Source organism: Pseudopipra pipra, chromosome 6, assembly GCF_036250125.1.
Source record: "Pseudopipra pipra isolate bDixPip1 chromosome 6, bDixPip1.hap1, whole genome shotgun sequence".
Classification (NCBI taxonomy): domain Eukaryota; kingdom Metazoa; phylum Chordata; class Aves; order Passeriformes; family Pipridae; genus Pseudopipra; species Pseudopipra pipra.
The window spans coordinates 40,615,890-40,628,714 of NC_087554.1; positions in this window are offsets into that span (position 1 = coordinate 40,615,890).

The window sequence follows — 12,825 nt, forward strand, 5'->3', positions numbered from 1 at the left end:
ATATCTAGCTTGGTGAGCCTTTGCACTTGAAAGATCTGTGATGATAAGGTTGACTGGAGTAGATTTATCATAGTTAACTAGTATAAAAGTTAAAACAAATTCAGATAATTCTGTATTTAGTTTTTGTTTATTCAAGATTAGTGCCTCTGATGTTTAAAAAGGAATGTTTATAGATATAAAAAAATAAATTTAAATATTTCTATATGTTGCATATTGATAGTTATTTCTAGTATTATCATTAGAGTGTTACTTATTTGTGCTGGTTTGGGCTGGGGTAGAGTTAGTTTTCTTCACAGGGGCTGGTAAGGGGCTGTGTTTTGGATTTGTGCTGAACACAGTGTTGATAATATATAGATGTTTTTGTTATTGCTGAGCAGAGGCACAGAGGCAAGGCCTTTTCTGCTTTTTGTACTGCCATGCTGGCAAGGAGTCTGGGTATGCATGGGAGATTGGGAGGAGACACATCTGGGACAGGTGACCCAAACTGAGCAAATTCTATACCATATGACATCATGCTCAGTATATATAGTGGGGGGAAGAAGGAAGAAAGGGTGGATGATTGGAGTGATGGCATTTGACTTCCCAGGTAACCATTATGCTTGGTGGGACCCTGCTCTCCTGGACATGTCTGAACTCCTGCCTGCCCATGGGAAGCAGTGAATCAATTCCTTGTTTTGCTTTGCTTGCATGCACATCTTTTGCTCTTCATATTAAACTGTCATTATCTCAACGCAAGAGTTTTCCACCTTTTAACCCTCAGATTCTCTTCCTGATCCCACTGGTGGGGGAGTGATTGAGTGGCTGCATGGGGCATGACTGCTGGCTGGGGTTAAACCACAACATTACTATAAATCTGTTTGGAATGACAGTTTTTCTTGAAATTAAATTAAAGTATCTGACCATGGGATGCTCTGTTCTCCAGTAATTTGAAATAAGAATTGCTAATAACAGCTTTTAGAAGTATTAATTTTGCCACACTACAATGAAAAAAAGATCTGATAGGTTGCGACACAGAATTGGGAGGGGTTCGAAATATACTGAAACTTGAAAACCATGACACCATTGCAAGCTCAACAAAACCGATATTTATTACCTCCCCAGTTACCCAGCTGTTGCCCATAAAGTTATCCTACCAACCTAGCATGCCTATAATTACCCATAGCAGAAGCTGCATCCTTGGAGAGTCAGTAAGTTCACAAAACTGGCAGACATCCCCGCCAAAAGGCAACGTTGTCCTTGGTGTGAAGTTAGCTCCCGTAAAGAAAGAACTATCTGCTTTTTATACAATTAATTGAGTGGCCACAACCTCCCAGGTGTGGCCAGCACCACCCAGCCAGAGGCCTTCAGTCCCACCTCCTTAGTTATATAAGTACATCTCTTCTGTGCACGCGTGGCTTTCCCTGCACCTGCATACTGTACTCAGGGGGGTCTTTTCCAAATGAGTCTGGGGGCGTCCTTCATCCTCCTCCTCCTCCTCAATCTGTCCTTCAAGCGACCTTGGAGGAGAATTAGCCAATCACAGAACACCAGTTAAAACAGTTTATACAAGAAGCTCTCTTCAAGGGCAACTTTCCCGTTTATCAGTGCTTGTTTTCCCATAACTTGGCAGGGAAAGAGCAAAACTTTCACAGGTGGCAGGGCCAAACACAGACCAAAAGTATCAGCATAAATTCACTCTGCTACACTATGACAGAATTCAAGAATCGGAATAGCTATGCCAGGTCTGATTAGACCATTGCAGCCATGTGCTTCTGCGCAGAGTTTTACTCTTTGTGGATTTTGGTTTTGTGTCCTTAATATTGACTGTTACATTACTAAAGCTAAGTTTGTGAAGACCAAGGTAACTGGATATTTATTTACTGTTTTTTTCCCCTGTATTTTTCTTTTTTATAATTTATTTAGCTTATTTATTTTTGTGCTATCATCATACCCAAGTGGATCAAGTGTAATGTACAAAGTATAAGTATATGTGTGTCTGTATTTTCATGCATGTTTATCGTGGTTGTTGATGAAATTTGGGAATGATTTATCTAGTTTTTCTATGCACACAAAGTTGAAATTTGCTTGCAAATGGTGTTGGTGGTATTTTTATTCCCTTTCTCTGGCACCACATGACTCTTTCAGTGCTCTTTTTTATTATTGAAGAATTGTTTATTGATGAAGTTGCTAAATTATGCATGATTCTATGGCCTTTTCCTTTCTTTGACCTCCTTATGAATTACCTACTGATGAGTTGTGAGATAGTGGTACCCTCATCGTGTATAGTGCATCATCAAACTTAAATCAGAATGAAGAAAGGTCTAACCTTTCTCTTTGATCCTTTTCTTGTAATATTCACTGTGGATTTTCTTTAGTTTAACCTCTCTTGAACTTCAGGCTTTTATCTTCACTTTTAAACACTGAAATCAGATGTAACCAGTTATGACTCACCATTGATAAAGTGACTTACATAATAAGGACTTATTCTCACTTCTACTCGTAATTTTTAAATTATGGATAGTGTAGATCTATTTTTTTTAATTCTTTAAACCTGAATATTTATTATTTCTATGGTTGGCTCTGTGGAGTTAAACTTTTAGAGCTTTTCATCTACCCACAGTGCTTAGGAAATGGCTGATGTCCTATTGTCTTTCCAATGTCAGCATTTAGCATTGCTCTCATTCACCTTTCAGGGACCATGTTAGATTTTTATAAAGAAAATGGGAAGTGGATGAAGGATTTATTTGCACAGTAGATCATGGAAATTTCAAATTGCATGATCAGAACTAAATGCATTCGTTAAAAAATGCATTGTCACTTCCTTCTCTTTTTTCTTCAAATCTTTCTTCTAAATTTCCTTTCTGACCTAAAGAAATTTTATTTTTTCTAAAGGTTTGTAAAAGCAGTTGGAAATATTTTGTCATTAGTGCCTCTAAGAATCACTGTTCCACCAGTAAGTTGCAACTGTGTTTGCAGGTTGAATGGTAGCACTTGAATTTCCCTGTTGGTGGAGACTGCAGTAGGTTTGTGGTATTCTGAATTTTGCCCAGCTCATGATGAGACAGGTGTTAAACTCTGAGGTTACTTCCACTGCTGATAATAGATTTAGTAAAATTTCATACTGGGGATTATCAAAGTGATTTTATGTCTCAAATGCAGTTTAACGATAACTCTTGTCCCTCGCTATGTAATGGTATTAATTCTTTTTGGATTTAAAAAATGATAATCTGAGGTTCATCTTTTTCTGCATTTACTTTCTTTCATTTTCTTTTTCTAGAAAAACCTTTGATAGACTGTAGTTAAAAAAACCCTGATTACTAAAGAACCTCAGACGCACGCAGGTTTTTCCTTCCTCTTTAAAATATGACATGCATTACTGGGAAACAGGTGCACTGGTTGATTAATACAAAATGCAGTAGATAAATTTTTATAAAAAAAAAGACTAAAGCAAATATTTCTATTTGAAGTCCTATAAGAGAATAGGAAGTTATGAATAATCTTTTACAGAATAGTAAGTTACATACATACACATATCAACTGAGTGTTAAAGCATTTTCCTTCTATATTTTAAATTTAGACTTTTTGGATGTGATATGCCACCAAAATGATGGTGCAGCAGATCTTTTGTTAACTCCATTGAAAAGCAAAAGAAAGTGGCACTTTCTGAAATTAACTGGGAAACTATTTCCCATTTGGGAAAATTGTTTTGGGTTTTGCAGTTGTTTTGCAGCAGACCTTTACCTTTAAGATATAGATCAGACTTTAGTTGTTATGAAATTTTTAAATTTATTTACCTCTAAAATCAGAAAACATTTGCATAACATTAGTATATCTCCAGTTTAATGATTGAGCCAGAAAGAGAATGTGCCAATCTGTGGCAGTGAGATGGACAGTCCATGAGAGAAAAGTAAGGCGCTCAGAGTTAGCAGTATTTCAGAAGTTATAAAAGACAAATTGATTTTCTTATGTCTTCAAGATATCTTCCTTTGTAAAATAAGTAGATAAAAACTTTAAAATAGTCTTGTAAAATACTTCTTGAAAAAATTTCATGTTCACCTTGGAGTTAGCATGAGCAACACATCTGGCTGTAGCTTACAAAGAAGGACAATAATAAAGAGACAACATTGAAGTGACAAATTGAAAACTTCAATGGCAGTAAATAAAACAGATCAAAAGTAAATGAAACACTTTTCACACTGTGTTATCAGCTGAACTCCAGTGTCAGCCACTTTTCTGAGTTTCAGATAGATTGGGTGTATGGGTGGGGTTGTTTTTAATTGAGAATCAGGGCCTTTGGACAGGATTCCTGGCAGAAAGTACAAGTCTTTCCTAACTGGCCACATTTAACAGAAATGCAGTCAATTCCAAAATTAAATTTCTACCTGATGCTGAAGACTGTATGGCTTCAGACATCAGATTTAGAAGATTGCTGTACAAGATTGCCATAGCAAAGGAAGTGAAAAATGTGTGAAAATGAACCAAACTATACACCGCTATAATAGAATCATAAAATCACAGAATATGCCAACGTGGAAGGGATCCACAAGGATCACTGAGTCCAGCTCCTGGCCCTGACCAAGAGCATTCCCAAGAGTCACACCATGTGCCTGAGAGTGTCATCCAAATGCTTCTTGAACACTGTCAGGCTTGCTGCTGTGACCATTTCCCTGGGAAGCCTGTTCCAGTGCCCAACCACCCTCTGGGAGAAGAACCTCTTTTAATAGCTAATCTAAACCTCCCCTGGTTCAGCTTTGTGCCGTTCCCTTGGGTCCTGTCACTGGTCACCACAAAAAAGAGATCAGTGCCTGCCCCTCCCCTTGCCCTCATGAGGAAGTTGTAGACTGCAGTGAGATCTCCCCTCAGTCTCTTCTTCTCCAGGCTGAACAGACCAAGTGACCTCAGCTGCTCCTCACACAGCTTCCCTTCAAGGCCCTTCACCATCTTTATTGCCCTCCTTTGGACACTCTCCAACAGCTTAATGTCTTATATTGTGGAGACCAAAATCGCACGCAATATTCAAGGTGAGAACTTGCAGGAAAGATGCTACTCTTTAGAAGAAAACTCATGAGTTTTAAAAGATAATTTGGGAAACCTCTTTATAAAAATGCAATGAATGCAAGTGGCCTATCATTGCATCTGAACTTGTAGTGTTTTCAGTTTACTTTTCTTGGACCTGAAAGAACGCAGTAAATTTTAATTCACTGCTGGCTTTGTTCATTTTAGTAGGGGAAGAATGGCAGCTATATTCCATAGAGGAAGATAATGTTATGGCTGCTGCTATGGGATTCTCACTAGATAGTAGTTTCAGAGTAGAGAGATGAGGTAGTAGTAGTCCTGCTTTTCTAGGTGTGCCATTGAAAGTGAATATTCTTTTTGAGTGGTTAAGAAAATGAGTCAAAATTAGTCTCAGTACTATTAATACTTTTTTCCTTAAGAAATATATCTCAGAAATGTATTTTATTTTGAAGTCTGTGCCAAATTATAACAGATTTGTCATTTTCAACAAATTAACAGAGGCAATACACCCTAGTGGAAGGCTATAAGAAAACTCTGAGTAATGTGCTTCTAATTTCAATGAGAAATATGCCAATATTTTCACATTATGCAGTCTTAACTATACTGCATTTTATAAGGCTGAGAAAAAAACAGGTTCCAACTCAACCTTAAACCTGCCTGAACTTTGTATGAGCACACTGTGAGAGGTGGCTGGCAGGACTAGTATAATGCCCTGCACAGTGCTATGTAGACACTACTGAGCAACGGCTGCCTATGACTCAACACAAAAGATGTTTCATATTATGGGACACTGTGATGGTCTTTTTGCAACACTGCCTGTGTACCTTTGCCACAAGGGCAGATGCAAGGTGATCTAGGCTGGTATGGAGAGTCCTTTGGTGGGTCATGGTATACCTGGGCCATCTACTATGCTTACAGCAAGAGCACACCTGGGTAGAAACAATATTAGTTATCTATTATGTCTTCCATCCCACCCTACCTAAACCCTCAAGACAGTGCTTGGCTAATATGGACACAAATTGAATTTGGATTTGAATTGACAATGAACCAAATCTTGAAAAGAAGGATGCAGCCTGAGCCATTTCATGGGATATTAGGAAAAAAAATATACTGGAATTAGTGTGCATGCAGAATGTGCTCTGAAAATGTCAGTGTGTACTAAGGTGATGTTTTAAGTAATCTTATTCAAAAGGTGACTCTTACGAAGTGTGACAGTAAGACAGACCACCAGCAGATGGCAGTAGGCAATCTCAAGTGGAACAACTCTACTCCCCTGTAGCAAACCGGCTACACCAGCAGCCTTCATCTCTGGTAACAGTTGTGAGGAGGTATTACATATACTAATGTTTTCTGATGCCTCAGGCTTAATTGAGAGTATTGTTCTCTCACTTCCTTTTTGATATCCTTTATGCAGTTATTTTGTAATAAAATTATAATTGAGATTATCATATATCACAAATGTAAATGTACATGTATAAGAACATGTGCAGAAGCACATCCCCATGTATATGCATATGTACATGCAATAATACAGGTAATGAGTGGCACGAGCCCTGAATAACAGCTCCTTTCCTGTCTGGACTTTTTTTCCCTCCTGGTTTTGAGGTACTTTCCTACAAAATGAGGCATTCAGAAAAAGACAGTAAACTCTGTGGAACCTTTCAACTGTTCCAAGCAGTTGTATTTTACAGCATGTTTCTTTTTATTCAGTCTATTGTGTCAGTAAATTCTTTTTGTTGCAAAAGGAAAAAGGCTCTTGCCATTGCTATCTGTTGGAGTTCAAACAGAAAAGTTAAAACGTAGCCACACCTGGCTTCATGAGACATTCTTCCCTCCAGCCCTTCCTGACCCCCTCTCAAAATGCATACAATGCTTTGTTTGCAGGGAGTGAAAAAGGTAAAGTGTCTTTACTCTTAAGGAAAAAAATTAAGATCCCAGGCTGAGAGCAGCAAGCAGAGACTGTGACTTTCTAGAGTAGGTCAGCACTAATAAAAAGAAAACTGGTGTCAGGCATTTTCAAAGCTGCAAGCTTGATTTCTCTGCTGGGAGAGACTTAGCTGAATTGAAGTCTTTTTTTTTTTTTTTTTTTTTTTTTGAGTAGATACATATGTGCATAAAATGGTCATTAAAATCCTGATGCTGAATTCATCAAATTCAGAGAAAGAAATTTGACAAAGTTTTGAGTCAAACTACAAAATAATGGCAAATGCTCACTCCCTTGCCATTGCTTTTTCCAATGTTTATGAAAACTAGGATGGTGTGACAGAGCTGTTATTAGAAAAGACAGTGTTACTTGTCAGCTTTCCCTGATCTGTTTGATAGTGATGCACTGTAGCGAAGAACTTATTAACAATTCCTAAAATGTAAATTTATAATGTACAAACAAATCTGCAGTGAAGTACTTTTGTCAAATAGTATGGGCAACTTCATTTAGTGGTCTCGTAAGTGTACTGTTTGCTAAAGCTGCTCTTGTGGGCAGATAATATGAAACAAGAAAATGCACTGAAAGTTCATATGCTCTTTTACTTGAGAATAACTTCCCCAAATAAACTGTGTTGTGTAGATGAGCTCTCCTTCTACAGAGGTTCATCTCTACTACAGCAGGTTGTTGCATCTACTATTTTTTAAACAGACATATCTGGCATAAAGGGAGGAAAAACGCATCTCTAGGGCACAGCAGAGCAGGGTTTTGCTCCTCTCAGTTGTCCCTCTTCTCTAGAAATGTCAGGTTGCTATAAATGTTGGAGAGATGCTCTAAGCTCTCCTGATAGGGAATGAGCCTTTTCACTTGTCCTCCCTGCAAAGGCCACAAGACATCCTGAGATGATGTGCACAGGGAACCTTGTACCTCACACTTTCTTCTCTCCTACCACACCTAAAAGAGAGGGGAATGGTTCAAGGGCCCACAGTCCTGCTGCCAGGCTGTCCCCAAGGAGAGGGGCTGCCTGGGGAAAAGGAGGGACAGGCCTGCTTGCAGGGTTGCCACAAACCCTGTCCCAGCTCCAAGAGGGGTGCTTGCTGAGCCAAGAGCAGGGCTGGTGGAGGATCAGAGAGTTATCTTAGAGAACTAATAATGATTTAATTACAGGATTTCCAAATAATATTTTAATTCTAATTAGAGCTGTTCAGAAGCTATGAAGTAAAGAAAGAAAACCTGCATAACTGAAGACTAGCTCTTTAGTAACTACATTGTGTATCAAGCAGAAAAAATGCGTTAAAGTTGTCTCAATAGGGAGCTAATCAGTACAAGAATGATCAGTCTTGTTTTCTAATAATAGAATTATCTAATATTCCATTCTTTTCTCCCAGTTTTTTTGAGAACTTGCAGGCAAAAGTACATTTTATTTTCCATCAATATTGAAAACTTGCTGACTTGCCTAATCTCATTAAGAATTACAGTGTAATACTTACAATAAGAATAATACACTTATAGTGTATTTATTTTTGTATCAAGAGGCACTGCAAAGAGTCTGTCAGATTTTACAGTAAATGCGAAACTTCTCATACATATATTTAAAATGAGAAGTAAATGGGACATATATATATAAAAAAGGGTAGTAGATAGAAGATTGTTTTTGTGGAGATAAAAATCCAAGTAACGTGGTTGTGACTGTGTTGTATTTATGCAGGCTACTTTTTTCAGCTGTTACTCTCCATCAATCCTTGCTCTCATGTCTTTGCGGAGGTTTGTGTAAAAGGGCTGTCAGTGCAAAGGGGACCTAACAGCCCCGTTTCTGATCAGGAGAGGCCATCCTTTACAGGAGCTGTAGAGGATATCAGGTAACTATCTTCTGAAGGCCCACAAAGACTGCAACTTTTGGTTTAGCTGCCATGCTACGATAGGGCTGGAGGTGGTTGCAGCAAGTCATAAATGAAGCTGTGATCTGCAGCACAGCTGAGATTTTAGGTGACACTGTGCCACTTGCTTGACACTTGAGGTATTTATGGCTTTTAACACCTAAGTTATACCATGCAATCTTTGTCTGATAAATTGCAAACTCTGTTTTTTCTCTCTTTGCTGCCATTTTCTGGGATGTGGGAGTGTGTCTGCAGTGTGAGCCGCACCTGTGTCGTCACATTCAAAACCAAACTGCAGTTAGGCACTATTTTGGCACTTGAAATCCTGAACCCTTAACACTTCTCTTAGCAGTCCTTCTCTGTGACATATTTCAGTGTGTGTTCTGGGAGAACATCTCTCCATTTCTGGCCCATGTGCAGAAGTGCTCTTAACCCATGAGCTTGGTAAACCAGAGCACTCGTGGCATGGCATCCTCCATGTGGTAGCTCAGAGATTCTCCCCAAGAAGGAAGGCACAGACCCAGCTCAAAATTCGTTCCAGTTGCTGGTGACCATGACTCTTATTTTGAGAAAGGCAAATGAATGCAAATGAAAGAACAGAAGTAGTTTGTCTTGAAGAGGTGATAGCATGCCTCTGGTGAGACTGTGCAGGCTGTATGCAGAAATATTGGGTTATGACAGCTGATGCAGATGTCAATATGTGTACTGATTTGACTGTCTGAAACAAGATGGAAACACAGTGTGGAGCTGTGCAGACCAGCAGAATGATGATGAAATGTGAACAACATGACTGATTTATATACCAAAGTATACAAGTCGGTAAGGTAAATGAGGCCTGTACAGATGCAGGTAGCTATCTCTTCCTGAAACTTGGTTATAATTGCTATACACAGTCCCTCTTCCTCTTTCCTCTGCTTTTTTGCTCTTCTTCACTGTTTCTAGTATTCATTATACTACAGAAAATTGTAAAATTACATACTTTTGCTGCATTCAAAAATATTGAAGAGGTCTGAAATATTGAAGAAGTGAAAGCTGGACGTAGATTAAGAGACTTGACTGTTTTAGAAATGCTGGAAGTATTTTCTGTCAGTTGCTAGGATTTGGGATGATATGTAGAGCAGCCATCTTAGAGGGTTTGTGGTAACTGCATCTCCCTAGCTATCCTCTGTTTTGGAAGATAACAGCAGGTGGATTACTTGTTTAGAACAAACAAGGCAGCCAGCAGTAGAGCAGAGCCAATTGTGCTGATATCCCAATCTTTCCCTGATGATTCATTAGTCCAGCTACTGATATGACTCTTCGTTTTCAAGTAGGAATTACAAAACACAGTCCAACATGAATGGTGAAGCCTTCCTATCTTCTGTTCTGGGAAACAGTTGTGAGCATTTCCCCAAACAATTTTTCTTTAAACAAAATATAATTTAAAAAATTAAACTATTGAGTGCAAAGTGAGAATTCTCTGTGTATTTGCTGAGAAAGAAGGAAATAGGTAATTCAAAATGCGATAGTAAAATTAGATTTGAATTAATTTCTGAAAAGTGTCAGAAGAGATTAGACAGTTAATTCTCCTTTTCAAAAGCATCATGTACATTTATGTACTCTAAAGTATTCCAGCAGGGGCCTAGCTGTGTATTTAAGTGTCTCTATAAATCTGAAATCTGGAATGTGGCTGATTGTTAATTTACTTTCATTTAAAGACAGAATGATTAGGGTTAATCAGAAACTTTTGGGCAGAAGATTTTACTATAAAAAAGGTTGGTTTTGTTTGACACTTCATGCAAGCATGCACATATCATAGAATTCTTGTTTAGACAAAAGACCAGGAAAATAAAACAATTTATTTCCCTTCTATTTTTACATTTACAGAACAGGATACTTTGACTTTGCTTGGAAACAACTCTTTTCTGTTTTGAGAAGTTGTGTTTCACTTTACTCAAAAACCTGAAAGGAGTTTAAATGTTAATTAATTTAAAATAAAATCTTAGTCCATTAAAAACAAAATTTCATCCAAAATATGGTTTCTCAAGGGCGTTTAATTTTTCTGTTTACTCTCTGAACTGTAAAAAGTTTCAGATTTATTCTCTGCAAAACCAAAAAGTCCAACTTTTCAATCAATGTGTGACTATTCTCTTTCGTGATTTTTCTTGTGACACATTGCCAGCAAGGGATAAATGCTCCAGTTTTCCGTGCTTAGAGTTCAGAATATGTGGGTGTTTTTGTGTTCTTGTGGTTATATCTAGTACCTATTAGCAATTTTTAGAAGCACATCATTCTAACATTTCTGTTTTCCTGTGAGTACTTTGTTTTATTGCAGCAGAACATAGATGAGGTAAAAGACACAGATGAAAGCAAAATGCTGAAGTTCAAGAAAGTTCCTGATGTTTTCCTCTCTCATCTTCGCACTTCAGTTCTCCAACCATGTGATACAGATCATTCTCTTCAGATTCAAGCATGAGATCAGATTCTAAGCTGACCAAGAAAATTAACTATCATGAGTAGGGAAAAAGCCGGTAAACTCAGGGCCACCTTTGAGTCAAGCAAAAAACCCCTGCTACAACAGGGTGATGTCACAAGTTGGTTCAGATCCAGTGCAACATCAGCTGCTTTAGATGTAGGCTGACTTCTACCATAAGGAGGAAAGGCCATACCTTTTTCTCTGCTCATCAGTGCTCTGAAAGAGAAGTGCAGAAGCAGATGAGGCAGTGAACACAAGCTGGATCTTTGCGCTGTTGTGCACTTACTGCACCTGCTTAAACAAACTCTCAGACACAGAGTTGTGAGGGAACAAGATGAAGAAACAGGCTTCAGGGAGGTTTTGGAAATCACTGTCTGAGAGGTGACATACCTGATTTTAGACATCTCCACTGGCCATGCAGAGTCTCCCACACTGTGCTTCCCAACACTGTCAGTTGTAAGAATGGGGTGCAGAAGTCTGCAGAAAGCCTCTGGGATCCCCCTGGTTCTGTCTCATGCAAAGTTATCTGAGCCTACACTGGAAGCAGCAAAGATGTAGTTGCAAAGCAGTGTGCCTAAATTAAGCTCCACTTACCTGAACTGCTTCACTTCCAACGTAGTGTGGTGCTTAAAAATGATACCATCCCTCCTCACCCTGCGAGGTGTATTAGAAACTTCACAGCTTTGCTAGTAAGAAGTAGATGGTGGGAGCACTTTGTCCGCTGCTTCAGGTAAGTGTTTCAGCTATGCCATTCTGACATGCACATCCTAAGGGTGGCACACCATGACCCCTATTCAAACAGAGATGAGGAGGTATGTTAGTGAGGGCAGGAATGGTTTAATCTAGCTGGACTGAGCCTGGAGGGGGATGTCTGGTCATGCTATGGAATCAGAAACAGTAAGAAAAATGAGAGCCTGGGCTACATCAGCCAGTGAAGTAAGGATGGTTTGGCTGTTCTGACAGAAGGCACTCCTTGCTTATTCAGCCTATTTGATCTTCATATTTATTGTTCTGGGGAATTTAAAACACTAGATTAGACAGAGATGTTAAGTAGTATTTTCATCAAATAACAGTTTGTAAATGATGTTATTTAAAATGAGAGGTCATGTTTTAACCTTTACTTCAGAATAAAATAAGACATTAGCATTTTTATGTGCAGGTCTATATATGTTATGCATTTTGTATAATAATTGTCAAGGGTGAATTTTTTGCAGCCATTTAGGAGGCAATTATTTTGATGAATGAGTAAGCTCTTGCCCTTGATAGCTATTAAAATGTGTCAGGTTTCTTTTAGATGTTATAGACTTTGTGAGTGGCAGAATCAATGATGCTTTGGTGCTCAACAGGGATTTTTCTTCCCTTAGGAAACTGGATTGGACAATTGGCTAGTCCACAGGATGGTGGAGTTGATATCAGAATTATATAACTTTTTCTCTGCCATTCTTTCTAATGTTTTCTTTTCACTTCATTACAGGTCTATGATATTACCATTTCTGGGTGGTCCAACTGTTCATGCCAGAAGTACCTCTGCAGCAATTTTCATAAATTATTTTCATTTCCCAAGTGTTAGTTTCTTT